This window comes from Thalia democratica, chromosome 4 (genome assembly GCF_965202585.1).
Source record: "Thalia democratica chromosome 4, ktThaDemo2.hap1.1, whole genome shotgun sequence".
In the NCBI taxonomy this organism is placed as follows: domain Eukaryota; kingdom Metazoa; phylum Chordata; class Thaliacea; order Salpida; family Salpidae; genus Thalia; species Thalia democratica.
Window position 1 is genome coordinate 73,501,419 of NC_139168.1, and position 16,893 is coordinate 73,518,311.

The following is a 16,893-nucleotide window of genomic DNA, read 5'->3' on the forward strand; positions in this document are numbered from 1 at the left end:
AATAACCTTTAGGAAACTAAACCTTAATTTTAAAAAAATTCTTTTTCTTAATTAAATTCTAAAAAATAAAATCAAAATTTTTGCAGTTAATTCTGTAAACAGAAAGTAATCGATTAAAAAATCTTGTAATTAAGTTAAAATTTTGTTTTGTAACTGTAGCAGTCTTTTTGATGGCTTATTTAAAACTGTTTAATTATTTTTTATCTAGTTATTAGCCTATAATATTTTACCAGAAGAAAATAGTAAAAAACTAAAAGCTAGTGTTGAACTATTAAAATAAACAACACAATCTATTTGATAATATATTAAAAATTAAGATAAAACAAAAAACATTTGTATTAATAGTTCAAAATTCCTTAATATATAGATCTTTTAACAATAATAAATCAAGTTAGAAATTAAAATTGAGTATAAGAATCTTTCAAATGATAAATTTAAAATCAATTCAAACAGAGACCTCAAATCTTTACTCTTTTAAAACCAAAAAAAAAAAATTTTGAAATAAAAACTTTAATGGTTATCAAGATTTTTTTATTCATACAGATTAAACAAGTAATAACAAAAATATGTCAAATAAATTTCTTTCAAACAAATACTTTAATTACTATGCTATAAAAACTTTTAGTGTAATGTAAAACGACAAATATATACTACAAAATTAACCAGGTCAAAATAAAATTACTATCAGATTAATAACATAAACCATTTAATAAATACAGTAGACTTCCGCTTGAGTTTGCACTTTGAACAAAATCAAAAAGTGCAAACTCAAAAATTGTTGCCATTTTTAGTTTTAAATAATAAATTTAAATATCTTATATGCAATAACGTTATGCATAAACATGAAAATCAACTAAAACATAAAACAAACATTCATTAAAAAAATAGATCTATATAAGCTATTAAATATTATGTATTTTTGTTTTATTAGTACTTAGTTAGTAATAGACTTTATTTAAGTTAAATTTATGAAAATATAAATTTGCACTTTTTTTAGGTAAAATGTGCGAACTCAAGAGGAAGTCTACCGTAATTAATATTTATTAGGCGTTATGAAAACCTGTTGTAGAACAAATAACTTAATAACTTTTTTATTATAAAAAGACTACTTAAATACAATACAAACTAGGTTAAATAAGAAATATTTTAAATAATCGAATAAAATAAAAACACTTTCATAAAATAATGTCTGATACTAAAAATAGTCTAATATAATGTGAAAGATGAGATTCATGACTGCTCGCAAGTTTTTCTAATCTGACTTTTAATCAGTAATATAAAGTCTATTTACAAATATCTAGATTAGATCTTTTGCTCAAGATGTTGATAACTGAACTGAAAGCTTTCTCAACAACATAGCTAGAAGGAAAAACTATAAACAACAATCTAAATTCCTCTCAAATAATTGGATACTTTTGGCTTAGTTTTTGTTGAGTCCAAAAGCTTTCATATCGTTCTTTGGAAAAATCTACTTTTAATTCGAGGTCAGTTTGTAAGTCTGAGAAGGTTTCCTGTAAGTCGTTTACTTCAAAAAGATATGCCTCGAAGGGATCCATACTTTTATCTATATGATAGCTTTTTTGTGTCAAATCGAAATTTTACTACTTAATATGTTGAAATTGTTAAAAACTCCAGATCTTTTTAGGTTTTTTTTTGCCTAAATTGTCAAATTCCAGGTTTATAGGTAAATTATTTATTTTTTAGTCTAACTTAGTGACTTTTCAAAAACAAATTGGAAATATCAAGAGGTGATATAACTATCACCTCATGATATTTCCAATACAAATAAAAAAAACAGGGTTGCCAGTTTACCTAAAAGTTTAATAACATATAACATAGATTTTTACAAACCATTTATGATCACAAATAACATATATGTCAGGTTATAAAATGGTAAGAGGGATTCCGATCGTCTATGATCTATGTAATTGTTAAATAAGAAAATATATGTAATTAACATGAAAGTAGGAGCCATAAGTACTTGATTTTTTTCTCTATATTTTACATAAACAAAATAAAAATATTTTTGTTTAAGTTTTACCTCGGGATCAAATATTTAGTATCAAGCTAAAATTAGTAAAATAACAATATAAAAAGTAAAAATTGTATGACAGCCCAAAATTTTAAAATTGCCCCCTTTTCGCCCCCTTACTAGTTATCGCCCACCCTTTCGCCCCCTTACTAATTATCGCCCCCCAATTTACTAAAATCGCCCCCAGGGGGGCGATATCGCCCACTTTGGGAAACGCTGGTCTAGGCCTTATATAAATGTTTTTGATAATTTTTTTATTTTAAAATTTATAAACAAACAAATAAAAAATAACTTGAACATACATAAACCAATAGTTTGATTCATTTGTACATTTATTTAAATTTTATTTTGTAAACTAACAGAAGTAGTGGCTAGACTTTTTGAAAGATTAAGGACAGTTTTTTATGTAATATTTAATAAAGAAAAAAAAAAAACTTGAATACACTTAAACCAATTTTTTGATTTAAAAGTATATTTAAGTAAATTATTTTTTTATACTAAAAGAAGTAATGGCCTGGCGTATTATAAATAAATAAAAACAATATCCAAAATAAGATTTTGTGAACAAAATAAAAAATTAAACTTGAACACGCATAAACCAGTTGTTTGATTTATAGTTGTATATATGTAGTTTATATTTAGTAAACTTATAGAAGTAGTGGTTTGGCCTTATGCGTACTATTTTATGGACACTATTTTATTATTATGCCCATAATTTGTTGTATTTCATTTGGTAGTATTTAGATGTTGCTGCAATTAAATGAAAACTAAAAGATTGTTTAGGCCTTATATAAATATTATGGATAGTTTCAAATTGATAAACAAACAAATAAAAAATAACTTTAATATAAATAGACCAATAGTTTGATTTATTTGTACATTTATTCAAATTATTTTTTGTAACCTAACAGAAGTAGTGGCTAGACTTAATGAAAGATTATGGAGAGTTTTTTGTGTAATATTTAATAAAGAAAAGAAAAACTTGAATACACTTAAACCAATTGTTTGATTTAAAAGTATATTTCTCTAATTTATATTTAATTTACTAACAGAAGTACTAGCTCGGAATACTATTAATATTTTAAATACTTTTTTATTTAATATTTTATAAACAAAATAAAAAAAAAATAAAATTGAACACACATAAACCAATTGTTTGATTTATAGTTATCTATATATAATTTATATTTAGTTAATTAATAGAAGTAGTGGTTTTGCCTTATGTGTACTATTTGATGGGCACTATTTTAAATGTGTAGAGTTGCTTCAATCAATCATGCCCATAATTTGTTCTAGCTAATACTTCTGTTAGTTAACAAAATATAATTTGAATAAATGCACAAGTAAATCAAACTATTGGTCTATGTATATTCAAGTTATTATTTATTTGTTTGTTTATAAATTTATAACTATCCATAAAATTTATATAAGGGCTTAATAGTATTTTATTTTTCATTTAGTGTAGCAACATCTAAATAATACCCACTATTCAAATGAAACAACATCAAGTTATGGGCATAATTGATTGAAGAAATCCTACACATAAAATAGTGTCCATAAAATAGTACACATAAGGCCAAACCACTACTGCTATAAGTTTACTAAATATAAATTATATATATACAACTATAAATCAAACAATTGGTTTATGCGTGTTCAAGTTTAATTTTTTTATTTTGTTTATAAAATCTTAAATAAAATATATATCAAAAATATTTATAATATGGCAAGCAATTACTTCTATTAGTATAAAAAAAAATAATTTACATAAATATACTTTTAAATCAAAAAATTGGTTTAAGTGTATTCATTTTTTTTTTTCTTTATTAAATGTTACATAAAAAACTGTCCTTAATCTTTCAAAAAGTCTAGCCACTACCTTTGTTAGTTTACAAAATAAAATTTAAATAAATGTAAAAATAAAACAAACTATTGGTTTATGTGTACTCAAGTTATTTTTTATTTGTTTTTTATAAATTTTAAAATAAAAAAACTATCCATAATACTAATATAAGGCCTAGACAGTGTTTTATTCTTCATTTAATAGCAGCAACTTAATTGCAGCAACATCTAAATACTGCCCATAATTTTAATGACATCACATCAAAGTAGGGGCAGAATTGATTGCAGCAATCCTACCCATAAAATATTGCCTATAAAATACTACCCATAAAAAGACCAAGTTAAAAGTAATTCGGTAACGACGCGTGAGAAAAAAAAAGAAGCAGCTTCAACTTATTTAACTAAAATCTGCATGTTTGCGTGTTTTTTATTACTAACTTTTAATAAAAACATATAACAGAACACATTTCATTTTAAATTTATTTAAGTACTTTCAAATAGGCCTCGTCAGAAGTTGTTTCCTATTGAATTTGAATGAATACAAATTGAAATAAAATTATACTGAAGTTTAAAGTTTTAAGATATAAAATGACGTAATAATCAAAAGTTAAAATTAAGTAAGTGCTAATGTTAAACAAATTTGGTATACTAATAAAACTCGGTAGAACTAAAACAATCTAAATAAAAAAGCGAAAAAATTTTAAATTAAAACTATGCTTAAAAATAAAGTTAAACAAGAAACTAATTACGTTAAAATTACTAATATAAGGATTTAAAAAGTCTAGTTTGGTAAACAAACTTTTTCTGCTTGCATAAACTGGGCTTTAAAGATTGAATACATAAAGCTTCCAGAATATGCAATTGGAAAGAGTTCTCCGCTCTCACTAAGACTGAAAAATTGTCCTTTTTATAATTTTTAACACACTCAGGATTGTCCAACAAATGCTGCCCAATCGCCGAGAAGTATTTTTTAGTTGGTTTCTCAGAACGGCCATCAAACCACTTTTTCAAAACTTTCGGAACATGTTGATCGATTCTTACATGAAACCTTTGAGATGTTTTTCCCACGTAGTCACTACCACAGTGACAACTAAATTTATAGATGATGTTACTTTTTTCATGGGTGGGAGAAACATCCTGAGTGTGTTGGACAATCCTGAGTGTGTTAAAAATTATAAAAAGGACAATACATTTAATAGTAGGTGACTACCCTATGGTAAAATATTAATGCTTTATTAACTTAAGAAACACAAAAGAATGATTTATTTTAAACTTTAAATAGTTAATTAATTAAAAAGAGATTCTGTTAACTTCAATAAAGTAAAAATATTAATACAAGTTGAACTTTTCAAAAACAAACTTTAAACTAGTACAAGCTAACTTGATTTTTATAAAGTTTAATTTTAGTCTTAGAATGTCTATGTATAGAAACATTAACAACTACGATTTTTATTGAAAATTAAATATATTAAACATTAAACAAAAATTTTTTTTTTTATACTATTTCATCGAAAAAAATATTTAAAATTTTAGTTTCTTTAACCTAAGAAATAAGTAGCTTATTTTTATACTTATCACCTTTTTTTTACTAGTTTATGTTGTGAAAGCTCGTTTTTACTAGTGATGTACCGGACCCGGATCCGGACTTTTTTTTCAAGTTAGAATCCGGCCGGAACCGGATCCGGAATTTTTTTTCAAATTAAAATCCGGCAGGAACCGGATCCGGACTTTTTTTTCAAATTAAAATCCGGCCGGATCCGGATATCAGACAAAAATGGAAATATCCGGCCGGACCCGGATAGTGAGTCCGGTACATCACTAAGTATAAACTAGCCTGAGTCAGAATGAGGTTTTTTAAAACTGAAAAAAAAAACTTTAATCTAATAATAAGTAGAACAGCTAGCTAAAAGTTTTACAAATTTAGGTGTTATTTACAATTAAAAATCTGAAATCAAGTACTTGAACAAGTTACACTAGAAAATTATAAAATATTAAAAACTGGATCAGCCCAAACTCATTCAAAATCTAAAAGGAAACTAGCCTGAGTTTTTGTAAAAAACTAAACTAGCCTGAAGCAGTCCAAGATTTTCTAAATTTCTCAAAAATTTTCTAACTAGCAGGGTAACCATTGTTTAAATCAATAAAACTAGCTAGAGTGAGTATAAACAAGCCTGAGTCAGAATAAGGTTTTAAAAAACTGAAAAATTACTTTAATCTAAAAATCAGTAGAACAGCTAGCAAAGGTTGACAATTTGGTAGTAAAGTTGTGGACTGATTGTGGTACACTTAACTTATTAGTTCTACCCATCGTAATTAAATCCAACCTTATTTAATTATTATCTAACAAATACTAAATTCTAACTGAGACTACTTTCTATAATCAGAAACGGCAGTTTTGAGTGATGAACCTTTCATATATAACACAACAAGAAATACTAGCATATACAAAATTATTAATTACTTTGGTAACACTTTAAAAACTGGATGCTATTTAAATCTATATAAAAAGAATTAAAACAATAAATTAAAAATTAAATAAAACTTTTAGTAAACAAAAAACAGTAAAATTTTTAATAAACTACTAAACTTTAAACATGGCTTGAATGTTTAAACAATTAAACACCAGTTGATGTATTCACTTTTAAAACAAAACGCTACTTACTATAAGCATTCACAAAAACGTTCAAGATATTTTGTTGCTTCAAGCTGCACACCAGACTAACTAACTGTTTACATATAAACTGCCTGTCATGTTCTGATGTTTTGTTGCATCAGTATTTAGTTTGAAATATTTCGTCATATGATTCTCATTGGCTCGCGCATTCAACCGTATTAACTCTAAATATTCTTTGAGCTCAAATTTAAACAATAAATAATGCAAGCATTCATTCCAAAGTTTTCAATTTTACAACATATGTAAAGAGTTGCAATTGTGAAATGTTTATTTCATATTTTAAATGTAAACAAATGTAAATTAGTCACGTGTACAAAATGAGCTAATCACGGTAGGTGTTTAATTTTAATTGACGAAAATGACTCTTATTAATTTACACAGGGTTTGTTTTTGAAAAAATATTTTCAGTATGCTCTTTTTTACTAACTAGATCCGGGTTCGGCCGGATCTCTGTTAGGATCCGACCGGACCCGGATCCGGACTTTTTTTTCAAATTAAAATCCGGCCGGAACCAGATCCGGAATTTTTTTTCAAATTAAAATCCGGTCGGAACCAGATCCGGACTTTTTTTTCAAATTAAAATCCGGCCGGAACCGGATCCGGACTTTTTTTTCAAATTAGAATCCGGCCGGATTCGGATATCAGACAAAAATGGCAATATCCGGCCGGACCCGGACCCGGATAGTGAGTCCGGTACATCACTAGTTTTTACTGATTGATTACTACGGTATATGTAAAGTTTATAAAAAATGATTTTTTTTTGTGTTATTTTTAACCTTTAGAAAGAGTATAAACACAAAAGAAGAGCGTTAATACTGTGTTATTGTATATTGTTTTTCTTAGTAAAATAAGTTTCGTATACTTTTATTACAAATCAAAGCGTTGTTAAGCACAGCATTGTTCTATAAAATAAAGTTTAAATCTAGAATAATAGGCTTAAATTGCTATTCAAGTTTAAAGAATCAAGGCTTACACTCTTTTAAGGAAAAGGAAAACCAGTCTAAGTAACCAAAACCTAGCTTGAATCAGCCTAAGTTTATAAAAATACTTGAAAACAAAGTTGCCAGGCTTAAATGCAGTTGCTTTTATAATCAGTGCACTTTTTAAAACTTATATATATACAACTAATATGAGTACTATTTGAAGTCTTAGAACCTTTAAGACTTAAAGTTTTACATTTCATTAAAACCAAAACTGTTAGTTGAAATAGATTTACATCATAAGTTTTATTTTTGTCACTCGTCAGAGCAAAAATAGTCTGCCTGATGATCAAAACCTAGTTGGAGATTCTAGAATTAAAAATCAAGAAGTGCAGTTGTAAAACTTTTTTAGTCGTCTTAATTTGAGCACAAGTGTTTATGTGGTATTTGCCGCATATAAAATATGAATTTAATTAAAAACTTTAAAGTTGCATTTTTTTGGTCCCGTACAGTTTTAATTAGAGTGGTTTTAAGAGGTCAAATTCCGCCAAGATTAAAGTTTTTCAAAACATTCTAAATTTTACACATAGTGTTTTTGTGGTATTCACCACCAAAAATATTAGCTAAAAACTCACAAGTCACCGTATTTATAAGCACCTTAGTGTGCATAAGGATTAGTTTAAAGTGCGCAGAAAACTTATTTAAAAAATCAAAGCAACTTAAAATCGAAAAACAAACAATTTTGTCTTATGTATTTTTGTTATTGTTTTTTAAATGTTTCTTTGTACATTTAAATATAATAGCTAACGAAAATACAAATTATTAAAACTTTTGCAGAAATTACGGTAACGGGTCAAATATGCACGAAGACATTTTTGCACAAATGGTCACATATGCACAAAAAGACACTTTTGCACAAGAATTAGAAAAAAAAAATAAGTTACTGACTGAGGTTAAAGGATAGGAGTTACAATAATAGTAAAAATAAAAGTTGAAAAAAAAAATTTATATAAAAAAAGAATAAAATAGAAATTAACGACTAAATTTAACAAAAAACTCGAAAAAATAAAGTTGTTGACTTAAGGCAAGGGTTAAATATAACAGTTATAGTAAAAACGAAAGATAAAAATAAAAAGTTATTTAAAAAAAAAAAATATAAAAAATAATTGATAAATAAACTTTTTTTAAAAAAGTTACCGATTGAGGGTGTTAGTTAGCGGTAAGAGTGACAGAAGAAAAAAAAAATAAGTAAAGAATCAAGATTTAAAATAAAAAGAATGAATTTTAAAAATTTCAAATTGTACAAAAAAGTCCTCTTACAAAAAATTCTTTTTGCAAAAGTGACCCCTCGTGCGAAATTAACGCCGTACATAAATTTTTTTGAGCAAATTTCAATACGTGCAAAAAGTTCCGCTCGTGCATATTTGATACCTACCCATAAACTACATGCTAAACAAAACACCTAAGTTTTAAAGAAATCAAATTTTAGTCATTAATGTAAATTAATTTTGTACAAAATAGGAATCATTCGCATTTAGTTAATCTATTTATTATTTATTTTATAAATAACTTACTGGTTACAATTATTTTTAAAACTTATTTTCAGTTCACCAGTTTCTGTTGAAAGAAGGAAGTTATTGTCTTATCTGAGAAAAAACACCGCAAGAGAGCCAATCTTTTTTTTTCACATTTTTAAGCCTGAACAGTAAAAAATTTAAAGGGTTTTAAAGGTTTTCCAATGACTTAAAAGAAATAATAATCAATTACTTTATTTACCGAAAAAAAAAAGTTAAAAAAAAGTGTGTTTGCCTGTCCACACTTACATGGTCGCGGGCCGCATTACATTCAAAATAAAAACGTGCTCGCGGGCAGCAGTATGTCGACCCCTGGTTTAACATATTATGAAGATATTAATTAAGTATACTTTTCAAAAAAGAGAACTACAAAGATTAAAACTAAAACTGAAAAAAGTTACCGTTTAATTAGTACTTTTTGGACTAAAAATCAAATACACAGCACAACTCGAATTTTTTTTTGAAAAAGAAGCTTTCGAGCTTAAAAATATTTCTCAAGCTAAAGATTGCTGATTGAGGACCGTACGTTACCCACTCATAGTTTAAGTATTGTTTTCATATTACTTAGCTAACGAGCTTAAGGCCATACAAAAGCTTATTTTCTTAGTTTTGTTGTATGTACTACAGTGCGAAAAAATCATTATCAATAGGTTAAAACCGTTGATCAAAAATAAAACCATGCAACCAGTTAATAAACACAACATTAACTTACTTGAACTTTGTCACTCCAAACATACTCCTCCCTTGTCTTTTTTCCGTCCAACTACTGAAGAAAAATAATTTAAAATACTTATGTTAACCAAAGTTTAAAGTTTGAGTTTAAAGAAATTATTTTTGTTTTACCTAAATGTTTATGTGTGTTAATGAGGTCTGGTTGGTAGTAAGAAAATAATTAAATTTATTTTTTGGCCATTTTGCAAAATTTTAGTATTATTTTAATTTTTTTATTGACTAGTTGACTTTAAATCTTACACAAACAAAAACATAACAAATGTTGATACTTATGTACAAATAAAAAAAAATATACTTAAACTATAGATATAAATAGACCAAACATAAATACAATAGACTTGTTTTAGCGATTTATTTAAAATTTAATTTAAGCATTTTAAGCTTATTTATTAAAACTTCCTAATAAATTTCAAAATAAATTTAATAACTTGTCTTACCTGACTAGTGAACAAATACGTGGTTAGCAAGCTTGAACATTTGACTCTTTGTTTAAGCAACTTTAAACTTCAGTGCAAGGATGACAAACCAAAACGAAGATCTCTATGACGTAATAAACAGCGGTAATTTTTCGCGGTACAAGTTTGTGTAAATTTAAAACCCTACTTTTAAAGCTTTGCACGCGATCGATTGAATAACTATTTAAACATCAGACTTATCCGCAGTGTTAAGCATTACGGAGGTTCGGGTTTCCCACGCCCGTTCCCGTTCGTCTGATCAGTTAAATTTTAAAAAAAATAACAAGATTTTAAAATATTATCCACATAATCGCAATATGGCGGAGGCGGTTTTCCTTAGGAAAACAAACCCAGCCATCTTAGTTAATCTCGATAAAAAATCATTAATTTTTTTAAAAATATCATGTTTTCGCGTAATTACGGTGTTAAATACGTCATAGAGATCAAACACTATGCTTTGTTACGTCACACTGAAGTTTATAGGCAGCGAAACGTTCCTCTTTAGTCAGTTTGTTGTCGGAGACCTGCTAATTTTAAAAAGTGTTTCACTCAACGAACTCATCAAAATAAAATCGAATATACAACTTTTTGGCTCAAATGCGCAGATTCAGGTAAAAAAGTATACTTGTTAGTAAGCAAAACTAATTCGTATACACAAATACAAATCTTGTGGTAGTTAACCAAAAAGCTTCACTTTATAAGTAAAAATCCAACACATAAATTGATTTTTTGAACACATATAACTACATTTCGTCAATGAAGTTCGTTTAAATTGGTTTTTCAGAGTTGAGTTTTACGTACCTGCTTAGTGTGACTGTAGTTGTCTAGATACCATTTTTAACTACAGTTGTGAAGACAGAACGTTTAAATCTTGAGATCGTCAGTCAGTTCAAAAAACTTTTGACAGAGAGAGTCAAAAAAACCGCTTGGAGGCAAACGGAGGCGTCCATCGAGTCGCCAAACGTCTTAAGGAGTCGCGAGAGTTGTCTTTCTACTTGGATGAATTTTTGAGCTGTCGTTCTGCTTGAGTCAACTTTGGAGCTGTCGTTATGCTTGGGTGAACTTCTGCAATCTTTAAAATTTCTAATTTACGCTTCTCTCAGTCAGTGGATTCTATGGGTTTGACCAACATCCTTATAAGTACCTGAGAAATATTTAATTTATACTTTCTTGTTGTTAAGCTTCATAAAAAATCTTTTATCGACGCTAAAATATGCTAAATTATAGTACCTATTAAGTTTTCTCATTTAGTCACATTAGTCAATTAAGAATTATTGTTTATTATAGCAGTATACAAGTTGTAATAATGATTTTATTTATGTTTAGCTAAAGCCTGATACAACTATTGTTATTTTAAGCTTGACCTATTAAATATTTTTAGTATAATTTAAAAACTTTTTTTTTGTTTTACCTCGTTTATTTTTCAAAGCTCAGTTGTTTAAATATTTCTTTTTTCTATTTCGAATTTCAGTTAATTAAATTGGTAAAGTTTTTTAGCAATATAAACTTTAAACTCAGTCAATTTTTTTTTCTAGTGACCAATTTTAATTTTCCTATTAATTAGGTTAATTATTCAAAAAAAAAATTAACCACATAATCTTTTGATAATACAGTAAGTAACCTTTTACAGTTTTATTTAGTCTTGTTTATAAACATGGTTGTATAACGATTTATTTTTCAAGTTTAAAAGCGACTATAACAAATCACTAGTTGTTGATATAGTTAAGTCAGTATGCTACTTTGTTGCACGATTGCCATGAATTCGTATGAATAAATTTTTGTAAATCTAGCGCTTGTAGTATCACAATTAGGCTTGTTATACTTCTTTGCGATATTAATAAAAAGTATGTCTTATTTTTTGTATGCCTAACTAAGACTTACAAAAACGTTTGTTTTGAAACAGAAAGTATTTGAAAACACTTAATACAGTACGGTGTTTTTATTATATAATGATTGAAAATTCATTTTTTATGATACTTTTAATAAAAGTAAATTTTTAAAAACAAGGATTAATCTAATATGTGTTATAATTATAATTCATATTTTAGGACGAAAATAGTTTTAAAACATTTAAAATTAAATGTATTGGTTAGTATTTTAACTGTTCTTCTAAGTAAAACACAAAGCAGATGTACATTATTAGTTTCTTAAAAAAAATTAAATGTACCACAACTTAAAAGCCAATATTTATAGTTTTAATATTAAGATATTAAAGATATTTTATAATAAATTAGATTTAAATAGATTTTAATACAATATTTGTAGTTTTAATGAAATCAAATTCATTGGTACACAGTTCACTTTGATACAAACAAGATAATCCAGCATGTGAAAAGAGCATTTTGTTACAACTCCTATATTACATTTAAAAACATAACTGTACTTTTCATGATAAATTTTTAACTAACTTGTTTATAGTTGAGTATTTTCAAAACATTTAGTTTTGATAAAAAAATTAACTTAGTTATTAATCTGAAAAATGAGGTGAGCTTTTGGTGTATGTATTAACTGTATTAACGTATATACTGATTTTAGTGGATGTGATCAATTTTTTTAATTTTTTTTTATATTCCTAATTAATTATTAAAATTATTATTAAGATTTAATCTACATTTTAAACTATGTATAGTGACATAATATTTTTAAAGCTAGCTGAAAGATGCACTTCTGTTAAAAGGACAGCTCTGCTTCAAAACTAGAACCATACTTGGTAAACTTAACACATAAATTTTATGAAAATTTTTGTATGTATAATTGAAGACTTCTTATATTCAATTAAATAATCCAATAATTAAATGTAACAAAAAAAAAAAGAACAAGTCTTATTTTTTGAATACACTTAAATTTAATAAGAAATTTTTGGAAGGTCTTCAACAGTAAGAAAAAAAAAATTGTGATAAAAAATTTGGTAATTTTGCCACAAATGAGGTTCTGGGCTGAACTCTTATAAGAAGTGTAATTTTTAGTTTGCTTTTCAAATATATTATATCACCTTACAAAGTTTAAAAAACATAACTGTACTTTTTATGATCAATTATTAAATAACTTGTTTGTAGTTGAGTCTTTTCACAACTTTTTTTTTAATAAAAAGATTAACTTAGTTATTAAAAAGTTTATAAATCAAAATAAAAAACTAAGCTTTATGAGAAAAATATTAACTAACTTAATAATAGTTACATATATTTTAAACAATGTGTTGGCAGAAAAACAAGTTAATTTGAAATTTAACTTTTTTTAGTTGAAAACATAGTTGAGCTTCAAGGTATATACATTTTTTTTAAGCTTAAATGTGATATAATTGTGCAATTCTGCACTGAAACTGTCCTCCCAAAAGTATTGTATTAGACAGCCAAGCTTTTTTACTTAATAAACAACTTTCACAATAGAGTTATTTTTTTGTTTTTGTTTTTTTTTTACTACAAAAAGATAGAAAAATCTTATTTTTTTTTAAAGATATCTTAATCTATTTCTGAGTTACTAAATTAAAAATGAATGTTATTATTCCTAATACACCTTGCTAGTTTTTTTTAATGGAATCCATTTAGTTATAGATTTTATTCTGCATAAGGTAGGTTAAAGCTAAGGTTTTGAAAATAAGTAATCAAATAAACTTAATTATTTGCAGCAGTTAAAAAAATAAAAAATAAAAAGACTTAATTTATTATTATATTTTGAATATTAAGAAGGTTATAGCATTTAACATTTGCATATGTTAACTGAATCTAAAACTAAAACATTAAATTGTCCTGTAAAAATATTTAAAGTTTGTGAATGATAATATTTTACCAAAGTGAAAGCCTATTTTTGGTAATTAAAGGCTTAAATTTGGCATATGTTTTGTCTATTAATTTTAAATAGTGTATATTGTATGACATTGTTTTATCCTATTTATATTATGCTTGTAGAGTAATTTTTGTTTATGTAGTATATAATTTTTGTTAAATAATTCTCATATCTATATGGCATTAGCAAATAATTCAATATTAAGGACAAAGCAAATTTTAGGCGGTAAATTTCAGGTAAGTTTCTTAACAAGTATTCACCACTAGAGTGCGTTGTACGATTACATGATTCACGCTTGAACGATTTCGGCTTGAACTTTTACACACTAAATCACTTTCACACACTAAACGCGTCTTGCACTTTAAACAACTCTCTCGTTTTCATTTCTCTCGTATCGCCGCTGTCTAGTCGCTCGGCGGTTGTATGTAAATTGTGCGTTTATTCAATGGTCGTGATTGGTTAAAAATTTTGCAAGCATTGTTACTGGCTGTAATCGGTTGTCTTTCGCAGGAACTTTTTGGGTAACAAACGCATATTAAGTACTAATTTTTCAATTTTAGATATTTTTCATTAAGTTTTATCAGTAATTTTAATTGTAATTGTAGTATTGAACTAATTTAATTTTTTTTATAAAATGATTTATCTTTCACGAATCAACTGCATTATAACCATAAGAATAATATTAGAAATTAATGTTTTTCTACCAACAATTTAAAAGTTATGTTTTAAAAGTATATACATTTAAAAAATTAAAAACAAACTGTTATTAGCTCCTATTTATTAAAATACTATTTTCAGTGTACAAACAACGAAGGAAACTAAATAAAATTTTAACGAAACAGTTTTATAGCTTTAGTCAAGTGGGTTTAATAAGCAATTTTAAGTTACAACACGTAAGATTCATTGCACCAGACCAGGTGAATGGAAAAAACCCAAAATTTAACACTAAGACGCGCGAATCGACACGTCTCGCCACTAGAGATAACACGAAGATGATAAGAGTGAGCAGTTTTAAGTGCGAAAGTGAAACATTTCGCCGGTAGTCATTACGTAATTTTGTTCTTTTGCTCCCGAATGGGCGTCTGAAGCAATTTTTGAGAAGTTTAATTTAATTGTTTAATGAAACTTTTATGCTTAATAAGTTGAAATTACTTTGTTACACAGATTTAAACTTAATCGGAATCGAACTGTTAGTAAGTTAAAGATCTACTTTAAAATGATCTCTGACCGTTCGCGATAATTTATGTAGTTAATTGATTTCTTTTTAAAATTTTTTTTTACAAAAATAACAAATTACTAATATAAATATATATTTAAAATATAAGGTTTCAATTTTAAAATTTTATCAAAAACTTTGGAGTAATATTAAACTACCATAATAATACTTAATTTCCTTCAAAAGTAATAACAAATTTTCTACTTAGCAAAAAAAAATACATTTTTATAAAATCATGTATCAGGGTTAGAGTTCAATGGAAAAAACCCAAAATCTTTTTTTTACCAAGCAAACGCTTAACCGTGCGAATCGGTACAAAAGAAAATACAAAGATAATAAGAGTGAGCAGTTTTAAGTGCGAAAGTGAAAAAAGTTGCTTATTGCGCGAGTCGTTACGTAATTTGCTCTTTTACTCCAGTATGAGCCTCTAAAGCAATTTTTGAGAAATGATTTTGTTAAATCAAAATTATTTTATCAAACTGATATAAGTTAAATCAAACCGCTAGTAAGTTAAAGTTGTGTTGTGAAATAATGTTAAACGAGTTGCGGTTTTTGGTTGTAGTTAATAATAGTGACTTTTTAGCAACATTATTTTTGTCTATTTAATAACTGTATACTAATGTATATATTTATAATTAAGTTACAAAAGTTTGAGTTTTGAACGCTTATTAATGATGATATAGCAGTATTTAACGTCTACCACAATGAAAATTAAGTTCCTACAGAAGTATAAACAACGTTTCCAAAATACATAAAAAACAAGTTAATCAACAATAGTGCAATAATTATCAAATTGAGTTTCAATATTAAGGATAGAGCAAAACTTGGGCGGTTAATTTCAGGTGCGTTTCTTAACAAGTGTTCACCACTAGAGTGCGTTGTTCGATTACGTAATTCACGCATGACTGATTTCGGCACACACTTAATCACTTTAACTCTCTCGTATCGCCGCTGTCTAGTCGCTCAGCAGTAGAATTTAGAGTTCAATGGAAAAAACCCATAAAACTTTTTTACACCAAGCAAACTCTCTACCGTGCGAATCGGTACAAGAGAAAATATAAAGATAATTAGAGCGAGCACTTTTAAGGGCGAAAGTGAAAAAAGTGGTTTATTTTTGCCGGTGGTCATGCAATTTTGCTCCGTTGCTCGTAATAATGAGGCTTCTAACAAAATTTATGATAATTTGATCAAATTATACTAATAATATCAAACTAAAGGAAAAATTGTCATATAAGAAATTTTTGTATTAACTTCAATAACAGAGTGAAATTAACGTTTAATAAATATTAATAATTAACTTAATTAGTGTTTACACCCGCTTTAGTTCAATAAAATTAAAATTCCTTGAATAAAATTTATTTATTTGATAATGTTCTTAAACTAGGTATTATATTTGTTTACAATTACTATCTAAAGCTAAGTATAAATTAAGCTTTAAACTTTTATCTTTCAAATCTGAATTTAACATTTTAGCTGTAGCCTGATATAAGTCTTAAGTTTAGTAGTTTTTCAAATAAATTCAAACTTCATTTGTTACTAGTCATTGTTAATTTGTCTCTAAACCTAATTAATTGTATTCCATATTTCTAATCTAGTATCACAAACTAAGGAGTTTATCAGTGTCTAAAACACAATTTTGGACAACATTTGAATTAAATGGTATTA